Source organism: Gracilinanus agilis, chromosome 3, assembly GCF_016433145.1.
Source record: "Gracilinanus agilis isolate LMUSP501 chromosome 3, AgileGrace, whole genome shotgun sequence".
Taxonomy (NCBI): domain Eukaryota; kingdom Metazoa; phylum Chordata; class Mammalia; order Didelphimorphia; family Didelphidae; genus Gracilinanus; species Gracilinanus agilis.
The window spans coordinates 651,215,066-651,231,195 of record NC_058132.1 but is presented as its reverse complement, the minus strand read 5'-3'; the positions used below and the strand labels follow the sequence as shown (position 1 = coordinate 651,231,195).

At 40.8% G+C, this 16,130-nt stretch overlaps 1 protein-coding gene across 1 annotated transcript in view; it reads right to left on the bottom strand.

Moving 5' to 3' along the window:
• The window catches only part of MBNL1 (muscleblind like splicing regulator 1), a 146,708-nt gene that overhangs the window by 45,200 nt on the left and 85,378 nt on the right, over nt 1-16,130 (bottom strand). The window lies entirely within an intron of this gene.

The following is a 16,130-nucleotide window of genomic DNA, read 5'->3' as shown; positions in this document are numbered from 1 at the left end:
AAGAAAGGGAGGAAGGAAGGAAGGGAGGAAGGAAGGAAGGAAGGAAGGAAGGAAGGAAGGAAGGAAGGAAGGAAGGAAGGAAGGAAGGGAAGAGAGAGAGAAGTCAGAGCACTGGAGGAAATCCAAGAGAAAACTGCATCAGAAAACACAGAGAAGAGAGACTATATAGGAGGAGAAAGGGGAGGGGAGGGGTCAACAATGTCAAATGATAGAGAAAAGTCAAGGATATTGGATGTGGAACCTCCCCCCATCTCCCAGTAGATTTGGCAACTGTGAGATCACTAGTAACTTTGAAGAATGCCTTTTCACTTGAATCATGGGGTTAGAAGTCAGACTGCAGAGGGTTTAAAAGAGAAGAAAAAGAGAGAAAAAGGATGAATTGAATGTAGATTTTTTTTCAAGCAGTTTATTTGAGATAGGGGAAAGATATAGGGTGAAAACTAACAGGCACCCTGGTATATTGAGAGGTTTTGTTTGTTTTTGTTGTTTTAAGGATGAATGAGGGGCAATCCCTTGAATGTGTTTTTAAGCATCAGAGAAGAAACTAGTAGATGGAGAGAGAGGAGGGATGCTAGTCAGGACACTTTGCTAGACAATAAAGGAAGACGATGATCTCAAAGGTCCTTGGCCTTATCAAGCAAAAGTTCTAGCTTTTCATTAGAGACAAGAACAAAGGAGGAAATCCTGCAGACAGGTATCTTAAGTATATTATAAAATTACAGACATTACAAAAGCAAGGCATCTATTAATTTATTCAGTGTTTTTCTTACTCACTGATATGGTGATGAAAGGCATTGGAAATAAACAAATAAATAATGCTCTGGTCCCCTCTTTCCCAGAAATATGTTTACTTTAAGAGATATGAAGGGTGGCTTTCTGAAACATTGACTTGTCAGGCAAGCAACAAGCATTCATTCAGTGCCTACTATGTATTGAAAACATGGAGATGCTAGATTCTACCATAAGCCACTCCACTATATTTCCAAATCTAGAAGAGTTTTCCATGTTAGCACACAAAATTCTAAACATGACCTTAGTTGGTGCTTCTTAAATGATCAATTATGGAAGAATAGAAAAGTTCACCCTAAAAAAGTCATCCACTAACTGAGCTGATTTCAGGTAAAACCTTGTCCTCCCATCATTATCCACACTCCACTGTTCCTGCTGTCCCCTCTTCCCAAGACAGAAGACACTCATTAGGATAAAACAACCATTTCCTCATGTACATTTAAGCCTCCCATGATATGTGCTCTAGGCGAATCAACTGTGAGACTGTGAGAAAATAAAAGAAATTAAACAAACAAAGCAGCAAGCTTTAGGCAGTTGTTCCTATTATGTTCAACTGCAACGTCAGCTGTTTTCTATGGAGTTTGCTTCTCAGTTCCCAATGTATACTCTGCCTTTCATCTCCGAGAGTGCCAAGGAGTTTTATGTAAGAAAAGCCATAGGGATAGCACCTAACATATGCATAATGGAGTACCACATTAACAGAAAACAGGGTAGAGAGAGGAGGTAAAAGGTATCCCCAAAATATAAGTGAGAAGTGGATGCCTAAAATACCACGAAGCTTCTAAAAGCTTCATGGGTACATAGCAATCACTGAAGTTCTCTACACATCTTGCATAAAAACAGTGTGAACCATATTTTAGAAGTGCCAACAGAATGTGGAAGAAGGATGTGCCATGGCTATGGGCATCCAGAACTGGGAAACATGGGCTCAGAGTCAAGATTGTGAATGAGCAGATCCCCTCAGGATCCCACATACTGTATATGTATCCTTATGTAACTGAGAGCTTCTCTTTCTATACTTTTGAAAGGGTATCTATAAATGGATTTTCCCTTAGAATGAAAAGAAGCATCTACCTAAAACTATCAGCAAGCATTACCTATAACAAGGGATAAAGTAGAAACCTTTGCAATAAAATCAGGAGTCAAACAATAATGCCCATCATCACCCATGATATTCCATGTTGTGCTAGAAATGCCACCAATAGCAGAGGAGAAGAAAAAGAAATTGAAGGAATGAGAATGGCTAACGAGGCAACAAAATTATCTCTATTTGTGGACAAAATGATTATATATTTATAAAACTCTAGAGATTCAACTAAAAATTTGGTTGAAAAAATTAATACCATTAACAAAGTAGTAAGATATGAAATAAACTCACATAGATAATGGACAATTCTATATATTACCAACAAAGTCTTGCAAAAAGAGATGATAAGAGATATTTCATTTGAAATAGCTATAGACAATATCAACTATATGGAAGTATACTTGCCAATACAAATCCATGAACTATATGAATAGAATTATAAAACATTTTTATGCTAATAAAGTCATATTTAAATAAATAGATAAATATTAATTGTTCATGGGTGGTCCATCAAAAAAATGAGAATTCTATATAAATTAATCTACTTATTCAGTAATGGTCCAGTGAAACTACCAAAAAGTATTTGTCATTATGGGAAAAATAATAACACAATTCATTTAGACAAGCAAAAAGTGAAGACTAGCAAAGGAATTAATGAAAACATTTAAGAAAGGAAGTCTAGCAGTACAGATATATTTTTTTTTTAAACCCTTGTACTTCGGTGTATTGTCTCATAGGTGGAAGATTGGTAAGGGTGGGCCATGGGGGTCAAGTGACTTGCCCAGGGTCACACAGCTGGGAAGTGTCTGAGGCCAGATTTGAACCAAGGACCTCCTATCTCTAGGCCTGACTCTCACTCCACTGAGCTACCCAGCTGCCCCAAGTACAGATATTAAACTACATTATAAAATGATAATCATCATAACTATTTGGCACTGGCTAAGAAATGGAATAGTGCATCAATAAAATAGTTATAACAAACACAGTTGTAGATGATTATAGTGACCTCGTGTGTGATGAATGTAAATATCTAAAGTTTTGAGATAAGAATTCAATATTTTAAAAAAATGCTCAGAAAACTAGAAAACAGCCTGGCAGAAACTATATATAGAGCAATATCCATCACCATTTACCAAGATACAGTCAAAATGGATACATGATCTATTCATCAAGAGAGATATCATGAGTAAATCAGAAAAGCATTGAAGATATTGCCTACAAGATTTATGTACAGAAGAATAATTTCTGAATAAATAAAATAGAAAACATTGTGAAATATAAAATGGATAATTGTATTGCCTAAAATTAAAAAGATTTTATATATATTAAATGATCAAGATTGGAAGGAAAGAAGAGAATCAGAGAAAAAAATTTTCAGACTTTCTTAAAGACCTCACACCTGAAATATATAGAAAACTAAGTCAAATTTAAAATGTGAGTTATTACCAAGTTGATAAATAGTCAAAAGATATTAATAGTAAGTTTTGGAAGAAGAAACCAAAACTATAAATAGTCATACTAAAAATGCTTTAATCATTGATTAGAAAAATGAAAATTAAACAATTGTGAGATACCATTTCATACCTATCAGATTGGCTAAGAAGAGAGAAAGGAATAATGACAAAAGCTGGAGAAGACTTGGGAAAATTGGGACACTAATAAACTGTTGGTGGAATTGTGAACTGATCCAAAAATTTTGGAAAAAAATTTGGACTTAGGCTCAGTTATAAAACTGTGCATACCTTTTGACCCAGCAATGCCACTATTAGAGCCAATTCCCAAGATGTAGAGGGGAAAAAAAACCTATAGATTTTAAAATATTCATAGTAGCTCTCTTTATAATTAAAAAAACCCTAGAAATTGAGGGCATGCCCATTAATGGAAGAATGATTAAGTAAAATGTGAAATTGTGGAGGTCCCCAAAGAGATTGGACCCACCTAGTGCTGAATCATATTTTTTCCCGTTTCCAATCTAACAGAAATGAGCCAGCTGGATTCCATTTCTGGTCCCCTTCACTGACTTCCTGGGTGATCTTGGCCAATCACTTTGCCTCTCTCTGGCCACCCCAGTTAATGACTCTTACCTTTATTAACTTCCAAAGGCAACTTGAGATTCATGAGCTAAATAATTACTAGAAATGCTTTAGGCTCGTGCAGCATGTAGGCATCATGGCAATACAGAGATCCCTAATCCTACCTCTTGGTCCCAGACTCTGACTGACCAGGGCCTGGTAACTGTGTCACACTAAGTACACGTACGTCCTTTCAGCCGTGAATATTTTCAGGGACTTTTATTTGAAAAGAATCATTTCTACATAGATAATGTTTTAAAGGAGGAAGAAAAATGATGAGATAAAAAATGAATATCCTTAAGGAAAAACTATGCCAGAGCTTGAAAAACTGATGGAGCTGACCTATGATATAGGAGGCGAAGGCTTCTTTTTCTCCACATCCTGGCATGGAAGTCATCCTGCTTTTGACAGAGCTTCTCCATGAGAGCCCAAGCTCCAGAAAGTCTTGCCAGCTTGTGATGTCTACAAGTACATCCTCAGCCATGAGCTCTCATCTTAGCCAAGCTGAGTTCAGAAGGCTCATTACCACAAGGACGGGCACCAGAGGATTCAGTTATTTTTTTTAAGCCACATCAAGACATCCAGATAATTTATGAAGGTGGCGAGGGGCTGAAATCAGCATCAATTCATGAAATGATGGCTCCCCAAAGTACTGAATGATGCCCCATTTTAAATGTCAGTGGCATGAAAGTGAGGTTCTCAAGAAAAGATAAATGCCAGCTAAGTGGCTGCTTTCTATTTCTATTTTTAGGGTGACTCTCTTTGGCTTTATCTTCTGCAGACGGTCAGGAAAATGTAGTCTTTTCAAAGTACCAAAAGTGATAACTTTCATTCAATTCACATTTGGTAGTCAGTGCCTTCGGGGACAGTCTGGACCAGAGGAGGAGTCTCCAAGGTCCTTCGTACCTCAGAATATGCCAGTGGACAACGATTCTTATCCTCCCCTACAGCCTACGTATGTTATTTTTCTGCAATGACCCTAAAATGGCAGAAAGACCCCAGAGAGCAGACCCGAACAGCCAATGGATCAAAAAGCTCTGAAATAATTTTCTAGGGGAGGTGTAGGCATGATGGACACTAAAACCCCAATTTTTGTTTTCCTTTTATGAGCTGCGTAATGTTAATCTCTGCAAAAGAGACGCATTCTTTGTCCAACAGAGGCACTTTCGAAGTTGAAGTGGGTCTGGGAAGGTTTCAGAATTAAGTTGCAGAGTGCCTGCTGTGTCTGTTTATTTAGGCTATTTTTATAACTCTGCAGTAGCCTGATCCAAATCACCAAATCCCTGGTAGAGCATTGAGCCCCATGTTTATTCAAGACCTATAAGTTATAAAAAGCCAACTGGCAACAAGCTTGTTTTTCATGAAGCCGCCAGCGCCCTGACGCCGAAGCAGACCCGTGCACGTTCACGGACACGGCGACCTGAGAACTACAAGCGGACTCTTCATAAAATCTGGAAACATCATCTGAATAAAAGCTCATTCATTTGGCCAGGTGATAGACCTGTCGACGCTGACTTCCCAGCCGGGGTGTGAAGAGCGACACCATTACTTATTCAGAGAACATCGGCCCCAAGTGTCTCTCCGGAGGCTCGGCAGTTTTCTTGACAAAGAGCAGGGGGTCTGGGAGAGACCTCGAAGGGTCTCCAAGAGGGACCTCGAAGTCCCCTCAGAGCCACGTAGAGAAAAGTGAAATTATTCAACAAAAACAAATCCTTGACCTTGACCGACTATTACGCCAAAGAACAATGCCAAATCTAACAATCCAAGGCATCCAAGAAAAATATGTCAAAGCTGGCTGAGCGGAATGGTAACTCTCCAATTAAAAAAGTGCTGCCATGGCAACCGGCTTTAAGATGCACTGGGAAAAAATATGGCTTGGTCACACCGTCTTTTCAGTCACTTACGTCTAAACATGAAAACCTGAAAAATGTGCTGTACATAGAAGTGTGAGGCTCCCCAGGGGAGAATCAAACACATTCTCTTGTTCCCAAGAAATAAAAGTTCTTGGTTACACAGAGATACTCCACTGGGGTTCTTGAATTTTTCATACGTCACTTGACTAGTACAGGGCAATGCATTCTCTCTCTTTCAGATTTCCAATTAGATTTATATTTTCTAAAAAGCATCCAAGAAGGGCTCCTCCTACCTCTGTGACTGCAAAGTCTTTGAAGAAAAAAAAGAAAGAAAGAAACCAAGTGTTTTGACTAGGAAAAAAAGCCTTACAAAGGGCACCTTGTCATGCCAAAGCTCATGTGTTATTAAAAAAAAAAAAGATGTCATCTAATACATTGGCTTATTGACACAAGGGATTTGTACTGGATGTCCCTGGGCAAATCCACAATTACAATTCTGGAATTGAGAAAAGATAGGCTACATGAGTGATGCAGGTTTTTGTGGGATTTGAAATCATTTCAATATCATTTTCCATAACTAGGGTAGAACTAATCTCCATGAGAAAACCCAAGCATGAAAAAAATGCTATTTATTGCCCAATCTGTTCTCTAACTGTCAAAGGTGGTGGAGGACAAAGAGCAATCTATGAACCTTTAAGGACCATAAAAAGTATTGTTGTCAATAAGATTGTTTTTATTAAACAGCTCGTGTGAATGGGTGGTGCTGTAGAGAGAGTGCAGAGCCCTGAGCCACAAACACTAACTTCTTGAGCTCAAATCTGACCTCAGACACTGACTAGCTGTATGACTGCAGGAAAATCATTTAAACATATTTGCCTCAGTTTCTTCATCTGTAAAATGAGCAGGAGAAGAAAGAAAAAAAAAAACCACTCCCGTACCTTTGCCAAGAAAATCCCAAATGGAGTCACTGAATGTAATGAAATGACTAAAAAATGACTTAACAACTGAATAAATAGAATGGATTCTTTTTAATCCTGCTAGAGATATTTCTGAACTGAGCATTGAAAAAGGTGATACTGGGAACGGGGAATGAGTAATAAACTTATCTCCCCATTACAGCCTTTGAAGTGCAGCAATAATATAGAGAACTATCTCTGGTGTTGGAGGTCTTGGCTTTAGATCCCATCCCTGATACTTAACTCCCTTGGTGACCTGGGGCAAAACCCTTAATCTGAGCCTCAGTTTCCTCCTCTCTAAAATCAGGAGGCTGGACGAGGACCACTGAAGTCTCTTCACACACTAGACCTATAATCTAGCAAAATGACAGAATAGACAAAAACCGGGGTTTAGTGTTAGGAAGACGAATTCAAATTCTGCCTCAGACACAATTCAGTTATATGATCCAGGACATGTCACTTAAACTCTGATTGCCTCGGTTTCTTCACTCTTAAAATGGGAAGGGAATAAAACCAAGGAGAAAACTTGGGTTTCATGTTGTAAAGCAACTTATTCAGGACCCCATAAGCAATCTAATTCTGTCAGAGCGAAGGCTCAAATCAAGGTCAAAAAAATCCCCAAATGCCTGAATTGGAGATGACTCTAGTCTGTGCAGCTTCGGACCCCTTCTCTAACGGCCCTGATCCTAAACATCTGGGAGCAAAGGTGGGAAAGTGGTGGAAAAGCTCATTGATCAGACAGAGGCTGCATCGGGGAGATACGGTGAGAAAGCCAACAAGCCACTGCTTCAAGGTCCTACTAAGGAGTAGCCAGACGGACGAGGCAGCTCGTTCTCTTTTCGGTTAACCTAATGCTGAGGAAGTTTAAACTTTTGTGCCTCTTTGGAAGCTGGACCCACCGCAGCACTCCTGGCGCCCTCTCGGGCCCATTCAGAACAAATCGGGTTCCCCGACCATCACCGTAGGCTTCGCCTCTCTCCATGAAGACTCGGATCGCCGCGGGAGATGTAACGGGCTTAGAGTCTGCTCAAACTCTGGGACTATTTTCTACCTAAATTATTGTCTGACTTTACCAAGAAGCCGCTTCTAGGAATCCAGGTAGGGAAGGATACGCTTATTTCTACTATACTTTTTCTTCCTGGATTTGGCCTCTTGAATGCTCTTCCGATTCTGGCTCTCGAGCTCCTCCCACGATTCCTTTCTGCTTTGCACATGATGAGAATAGACTTCTTCATGAATTGTACTTTGGTGAAAAGAAAACAGGAATAATTCGAAAACAAGAGGGCGGCTTCGTTTGGGGAAAGATTCTCGGGTTTCCGATATTAGAGAGCAAGAGGGAGCCGAGCCCAGCACACGGGATAATAGATGATGGGAATCCCATGTGCACAGATCTAGTACCTGAGCGAGCCATCGGAATGTGAACGTAGGCCAAAAGCTTAGATGTGGACAGCGAAGATCAGAAGGCTAATTCTGGCCCATTTTATGCACAAAAGGCTTCTGTCCCACCGACTGCCAAACCGAAGGAGTATTGCTAACACATGTACGTCTCCTCTCTAAGCACCATACTGCAGACGAGTAAAATTATTTTGTATTCCACGAGCTGAAAAGGGGGCTGAAAATGCTTCGGTGCTGACTCGGTTCCCTTCTTCTAAGTCAGAACAATTTACATGAACTACGTTCGGAGGAATTTGCCGGTGGGAAATCAAACGCTCGGTGACGGCCGGACGAACAATCAGCTTGTCACAATGTAGTTCGGAGGACACAAAATGGGGAGGAGTTGCCTCGTGACACCCCGGCTTTACAGAGTGGAGTATTTTCAAAGCCACACAAAAGATCCTCTGTTTTTGCCAGTGAGAGTGGCTTGTGCCAGTGGCCATCTAATACATTCCCATCTGAGGTTGGAAAATAGAAGCCCCATAAAATCTACAGCTTTCTTGTAAATGCTCAAAACAACCTGCACCCGGAGCCCATCTGTTTTTGTTCACAGAAAATCACTCTTAGTGTCCCCCTTGTAAAAGATATTAAACACCAAGGCTCTAACTGAGGGGGATTTGTTTGCTTTTTCCTCCCTCTAAAAACACATAGAGAGGGGCAGCTGGGTAGCTCAGTGGATGGAGAGCCAGGCCTAGAGATGGGAGGTCCTGGGTTCAAATCTTGCCTCAGCCACTTCCCAACTGTGTGACCCTGGGCAAGTCACTTGACCCCCATTGCCTACCCTTACCACTCTTCCACCTAAGAGACAATACATAGAAATTAAGGGTTTAAAAAATAATAAAAAAAAATAAAAACCCATAGAGAATGCTGATCTGAAGACACTGTGCTCTGGTGAAGCCTATATACCTATAGTAATTCACAGTAACTTTGGGGGATTTGGTGGGGCAACACACACTTGGAATGTTTAAAAACATTTCATCACCTTTTCATATGAATTCTATTCTCCATAAGCGTGTCTGTGACTTGAAAAAGATCAGAATTCAAGAACAACAATAACTTTTTGAATATTATTTCATAGAGCAACCATATTTTTTCCCAAGCCCTTGATATCTTCATTTACATATCTGGGGCTTAGAAACATTAATACAATTCAACGATTAGATTGCTTTAATTAAAGACATTTTTGGCATCAGAATTTTACCCTTTTCCCTCTTCTCCCCCCCAAAAAAAGATTTCTGATGGGTTAAAAAAAGGGAAATTTACCTCATTCTTTCCAAAATATAGTAATAAAATGTCCATATGAGGGACACTCATCCTTTTGAGCAATCATTCCAGTAAGTATTTTGTTTTCAATTTAGGATAAATAGATAAATAAGACTCTTTGCTCTAAACCCACCGCTCCTTAGATTGCTTACGTTACACGGATAAAGGAAACCGCCGCTGTCTCACCCCTCGGTTGTGCGTGGAAATAGCTCAGGGACACACTGGATGGGAAGGAGCCCCTGAGATGCCACGCGTGATGTCAGGCCCCGACTTCCTTCCAGTGGATGATGTTGCTCAGGAAATCCAAATCCACAACTCGCGAAGAGCCCCAGCTTTCTCCTAACTTCTCTTGCCTATAAGCAATGTGGCTGCCTTTGTGTCATTCCAAGAACATTTCTTGGTTGTTTACAGAGTGAGTTGATTTATTTGGCAGAGATTTCAGTATGTCCCAGTCAGAAACACTCAACGTCCACTTTCTCCAAAATCATAAATACCTAAAACGAGTTTCCTAGTTTCTACTTGGACCTTTTGGACTCTATTCATAACTGAAGAGCTTAAGCAGGCTCGGGGATCGGCTGACTGCTTTATGTTGGAGGGGTGGGAAAGGGTGGTTGGGGAGAGCTCAAGGGAGAATTCGTAGTAGAGAATCAAGAGAGTGACTTGGAAATGGGCCTAACAGAAGGGACCAAGCAGCTTCTCTCCTGTCTTCACCATGCAAGGATGAACTGTGCCCTCTAGAACGAAAGAATAAGACAAAAAAGCAGATGTAAAAATGGACTAGAAAATATGCAAAAAGAACTTTCCAAGGCTTAGAGAAATGATCAAATCAGGCTATGGACGGGGCAGCTGGGTAGCTCAGTGGATGGAGAGTCAGGCCTAGAGAAGGGAGGTTCTAGGTTCAAATCCGGCCTCAGACACTTCCCAGCTGTGTGACCCTGGGCGAGTCACTTGACCCCCATGGCCCACCCTTACCACTCTTCCACCAAGGAGCCAATACATAGAAGTTAAGGGTTTTTTAAAAAAAAAAATCAGGCTATGGAGCCACGAGAATCAAATAAAACCCCAGAGTGAGCTCTGGCTGTCCAAAAGGCTGAGGATCAATAATAAGGGTTTTTATTTTGTTGTGTTTTGTTTTGTTCATTTGTTTTTAAGAGCTTCAGGCAAAGAACATAAAAAAAGAGGCAGCTGGCCTCTTCAGGGGAAGATTGGATCATATATATTTGATCGGCAAAAAGAACAATCCCATTATGGGTGTGTTCTCACCTTCACCAGCAATGAGAAGGATCCCCCCAAATCAAAAACGTGAACAAGAGAGGTGGCTCAGTGGGCAGAGAGTCTGCAGTATGAAGCTTAGAGAGGAGACGTGCATGTGTTTGCAATACTCCTTTGGTTTGGCCATCGGTGGGACAGAAACCTTTTTTGCATAAAATAGGCCAGAATTAGCCTTCTGATCTTTGCTGTCTACATCTAAGCATTTGGCCTACGTTCACACTCAGTTGACTTAGTCAGGCACTAGATCTGTGCACATGGGATTCCCATCTATCATTCCTTGTGCTGGCCACGGCTCCCTCCTGCTCTCTAATACTGGAAACTCGAGCATCTCTCCCAAAATCAAGCTGCCCTCTTCTTTTGGACTTACTTCAACTGTGCAACCTGAACAAGTCACTTAAGCCCCGTCGCCAAGCCCTAACCACTCTGCTGCTTTGATACTAATACACAGTATTGATTTGAAGATAGAAAGTGAGGGTTAAAGGGGAAAAAAGGAAGCAACTAAGATCCAGGGGAGAGAAAAAGAGGAAAAACTGGCACCACAAAGGAGGAGAGGCCAGAGCCCAAAGAACGATATTATAGGACTCAGAAAGGACTTAAGAGGAGCTGCCGACCACATAATGAATGTTGGGCATTTTCAAGAAATCACGGAGAATTACCGCTCTTTTGCCTTGGAACCAATACATAATATTGATTCTAAGATGGAAGGTAAAAGTTTAAAAAAAAGAAAAAGAAATCATGGAGAAAAGGTGAGATGCCTGGACTCATCTTCCTCCTCAGAACAATCAAACTATGAGCATTGAATCCAACCCAACAATGGACGAGGCACTGGAAATGCCAACACAAAAGGGATTTGACCCTCTACCTTCCAAGAGCTTCTCTTTCTCTCTCCTCCAACTATCTATCTGTCCCTCCCCAGATCCCCTTCTCTTCTACTAATCCCCCATCTCTCTCTCTCTAGCCACAGACACGCACATGTCCATACATGCACATCTACATTTTTCTTTTAAGCCATTTAGTAAGCTATGTTTCTCACAAAAGAAATGTAGGGGGCAGCTGGGTAGCTCAGTGGATGGAGAGTCAGGCCTAGAGATGGGAGGTCCTGGATTCAAATCCGGCCTCAGACACTTCCCAGCTGTGTGACCCTGGGCAAGTCACTTGACCCCCATTGCCCACTCTTACCACTCTTCCACTTAGGAGCCAATACACAGAAGTTAAGGGTTTAAAAAAAAAAGGTAGAAAAGAAAGACAGTTTCTTAGTGACTTGATCTGTTGATGGAGTCCCTAACATCATGGAAAGTAGAGACCGAGTTGCCCGACAGAAAAGTTTTCATTAATAGAATTACTCAAATTCTTTTCTACCTTTTCATTTTTGTCAACTTAATGTGAGGCTATTTCTTGTTTCCTCCCACAGAAATAAAAGTAGAGCCTCAGGCTGGCAAAGTTCGAGTGAGTTTCTTCTATCTACAATACAGAAAACTCAGTGAACTCTGGGCACACGTTTCTGGAGGATTTATTCATTCTGGTGAGCCCCTGAAATGATGAGTTCCTATCCACTGGTTAATGCTGCCTTCAGAAGCATTATCTTAAGCTGAGGAGAATCTGGCTCCTTGTGGCTTTCGGATATTGTAATATTCCCATCTTGGCTCATACGGGGGCAGCCTAAGTGGAAGAAAATCACATTCACGACAGGAGAGATTCTCCATCTTGCTAAAGCTTCTGTGAGCAGGAACCCTCCGAGACAGGCAGCTGAGCCTTTCCAGAGGGGCAGATTTGATTTCTTCTTTCGTAACTCAAAATAAATGTGGCAGCTTGCACCGTCACTCGACACAGCCCCGATAGGTTTCGTGGTGATGAATGCAATAAATATCAATTGTATAAAAAAAAGAGAATCCTTTATTGGACAAAAGACATTTTAGGAATGACTAGAAATGATGGCTAGAACTATACTGACTTCTGAGAGCAGAAGAGACAGTGGGCGCAATCTGCCAAAGAACAATGACTGAGCCCAGAAAAGTCTGAGGACAGCCTGGAAAAGGACTGATCTACTACAAGACAACCTTACTGGGCTCAGTACAAGATGGATTTTGCTAATGACGAGTCACTGCTTCATTTAAGATGCATCCACGAGGATTTCTTGAGATTTTACAGCACTTGTCCCTGCTGCCATTGAATCATCCGAGTTAATCTTATTTTTTTAAATCTCTTACTTTCTGTCTTAGAACTGATCCTAAAGTACAGTTCCAAGGAAAAAGAGTGGTAAAGATGAGGCAATTAAGTTTAAGTGACTTGCCCATGGTCACACAGCTAGGAAGTATCCAAAACCAGATTTGAACCCAGGACCTCCCATCTCCAGGCCTGGATCTCTCTTCACTGAGCCACCTAGCTGGCCCCATCTTTCAGGTCAATCTTAACTAATCCTGCTGAATCTAAGATCTGCTCTGAAATTTACGAAAGGTAATGGTCTTGGCTAACACGATTTCTGCTTCCAATCTGGGCATCCATCTATGTTTCTAGGGAAGCAAAAATAGTCATGACAATTATCGTTTCTATTGAAAGACTAAGGCAGAACTGAAAGGGCCTTCAGAGAATCTCATTCAACCCCTTTGCTTTGTAGATGAGGAAACTGAGGTTCAGTGAATAGTCCTTCGTCTACTTCCAAAGATGGGACTAGAATCTCAATCTGGTGACTCCAACGCTGGGGCACCTTCGACCATACCTCACCTTAGAATGCCCCGTAAAAGAAACAAAGACCCAGCCTACACCGACAATTATCACCGGAGGCTTCTCGAGAGACGGGCTTCCCAGAACAAGATGGAAAAATGGCATCTTTCATAAAATAGGGCCCACATACTGACTGCATACAATCACATTCTGGGTCCTTCCCAGGGAGCCCTCTCAGACACTGTCGTGAGCACTAAAACATGATTGAGATGAAATAATATCGAGAAAAGTAGGCAGAATTCATCAATGCTGGATTTATCTTTTACTCTGATCTTTCAGACTCAAATTCCTCCTATTCCAAAAAGTTTTAGGTAAAAGAGAGTGAAGGCCAAAATGTTCTTCTTTCTACTTTCTGTCATTTCTAGCTTTACTTTATCCCGTCATCTCTATCCCCCCCTTTTTTTTCTTACACGACTTAACCTGCCGTGATAGATGACCCACCATAAATTGAGAGCTTATAGTCGAATATTGATGAAAGCAGAATAAGTTTGGAAAATGAAACAGCCAAACAAATCATGCAACTGATCTGAGTGGCATCCAGTTTAATGATTTTGAAAGGCAAGTGGCAAGCAGGCACCAGGTGGTTCTTTCATATGACTCTTTCTATTGCCAAGTACATTTAAAATTAGATTATCCTATATTCTCCTTAAATATAACTGTTGACTAAAGAAGAAAAAGAAGTCTTTACTTATTCTCTTCCTATAGTCTTTGGCCAGGTAACCAATAAGAGTCAAGTCTTATTGATCATTCAATAAACATATTGGGTACTTATCAAACATTTAAGAGACATAAAATAGTCAATAAACATACTAGGTCCACTGAGGCACTGGAGGGTAGACCAGGGATGCTGTCCTTCAGGAGCTTACAAAAAATGGCGGAACAAATAGCTTCAGAGGAAAGAAGCAAACATAAAACTGTAACAATCTGTGATTTGGGGATCCCTGTGTGTGCTGGGGTAAAGGAAGTGGGATGAGAATGGCCTGAACAAGTATTTGGTTTACTTCAGAGGTTTTAAACAACTTTTTGTGTGCCTGTCATAGCCCCTTGGGCAGCAGTCTAGTGAAGCAATTGATCTTTTCTAGAATAATGTTTTTAAATGAGTTAAATAAATACATAGGCTCACAAAGGAAACCAATTATATTGAAATATTGATTCTGACACACATTTCTAAAATACATTTTTGACTGAGGCCAAATGAACAGTTTTACATAAAATATTCTGAATTCCAAACAACTGACTTCCAAATAGATCTTTTTTAAATTTAAAAAAAAATTTTTTTTAACCCTTAACTTCTGTGTATTGGCTCCTTGGTGGAAGAGTGGTGAGGGTGGGCCATGGGGGTCAAGTGACTTGCCCAGGGTCACACAGCTGGGAAGTGTCTGAGGCCAGATTTGAACCTAGGACCAAATAGACCTTTGTAGCATGCTGTGTCGGTGTATTGGGGGTTGCCTCTATCATACCAATACATGTCTTTGTCTACTACCTAATGTTGTCATCACTGACCATTGAAGATATTTTCATCTTTTTCTGTTGCTGAAAAACAAATGTACAACGTATAGATACTCATTTTCCTTAGCAGAACAATCGAGAATTTGGGGGTTACGGTCGGAATTGTCATTATTTTTTCCCTCTTAACACAGACACGATTCCACACATAAGTATTAACAAATCATTTTCCTTATTATAGTGGGTTGTAAACAGTTCTGGTGTACACTGGATTCATCCATGAGCAGGGTTACAGGGGTAGCTTTTGTAATGCGAATCTGCTCCTGAAATCCTTTGGAATAAACCCTATTTTAGGAAGATATGTGGTGTTTTTGCCATTTGGAAAAAAAAAGCGAAACTATGGAAGCGCATTCTAAAAGTAGCTTTGACTTTTGGAAAACGTTGTTCCATCATTCACTGCCCAAATAAGGTGCCACAACAGCAAGTAAACAACAACATGAAATCCTGGCAAAATGCTGAGTCACAATAATTGAATATTTTTAAAAACAGGCAAACCTATAACTATTCAGAACGAGGACTGAGTCATTCAGTCAAATGCATAACTACGACAAACCAAAAGGCAAAACCACACCAACTATGGTGGACAGGAGCCGACGTGTTCAATGAAACTGTACCGATCCAAAAGGTGCCCAGGATGACCCGCTGGTCAAACTGGACAGCCACTGTTGTACAGGTACATTTTTGTGCTACTCCATATAACCTAACTGTGTATTTATTAAAACAGGTTTTTCCAAAATTAGCCAGAAAACTAGAAAGCAGAGCAATTTTGCCTGGGCTTTCCTTGAAGAAGATGAGGCGAGGATGAAGGAGATATAATTTGATTCAAGACGATGTCTAGAGGGCCTGAATCTAACTACCAATTTGGGGTTTGGGAGCCTATTTTTATCCACTTTCACCCCTTCCTGAGTGTTTCTGCTTATCTGTTCTTCCTCTTTGTCCTCTCTGGGTTAGCACCAGATGGCAGTGGCGATAATCGCCTGGGCTGGGAGGCAGGAAGGTGGGTGGGCCAGAGTCACTGACAAGACCGAAGGTGGCAGGAATTGGAAGGTCCAAAGATTACGTAAGGCTGTACCTGGAAATCATATAATGCCATCTATGATGGATGTGGTTGGGTTTGATAGAAATAAGTAACATTTTATGGTGAGTACTTGATACTAGAGCTACAGAATAACTAGAA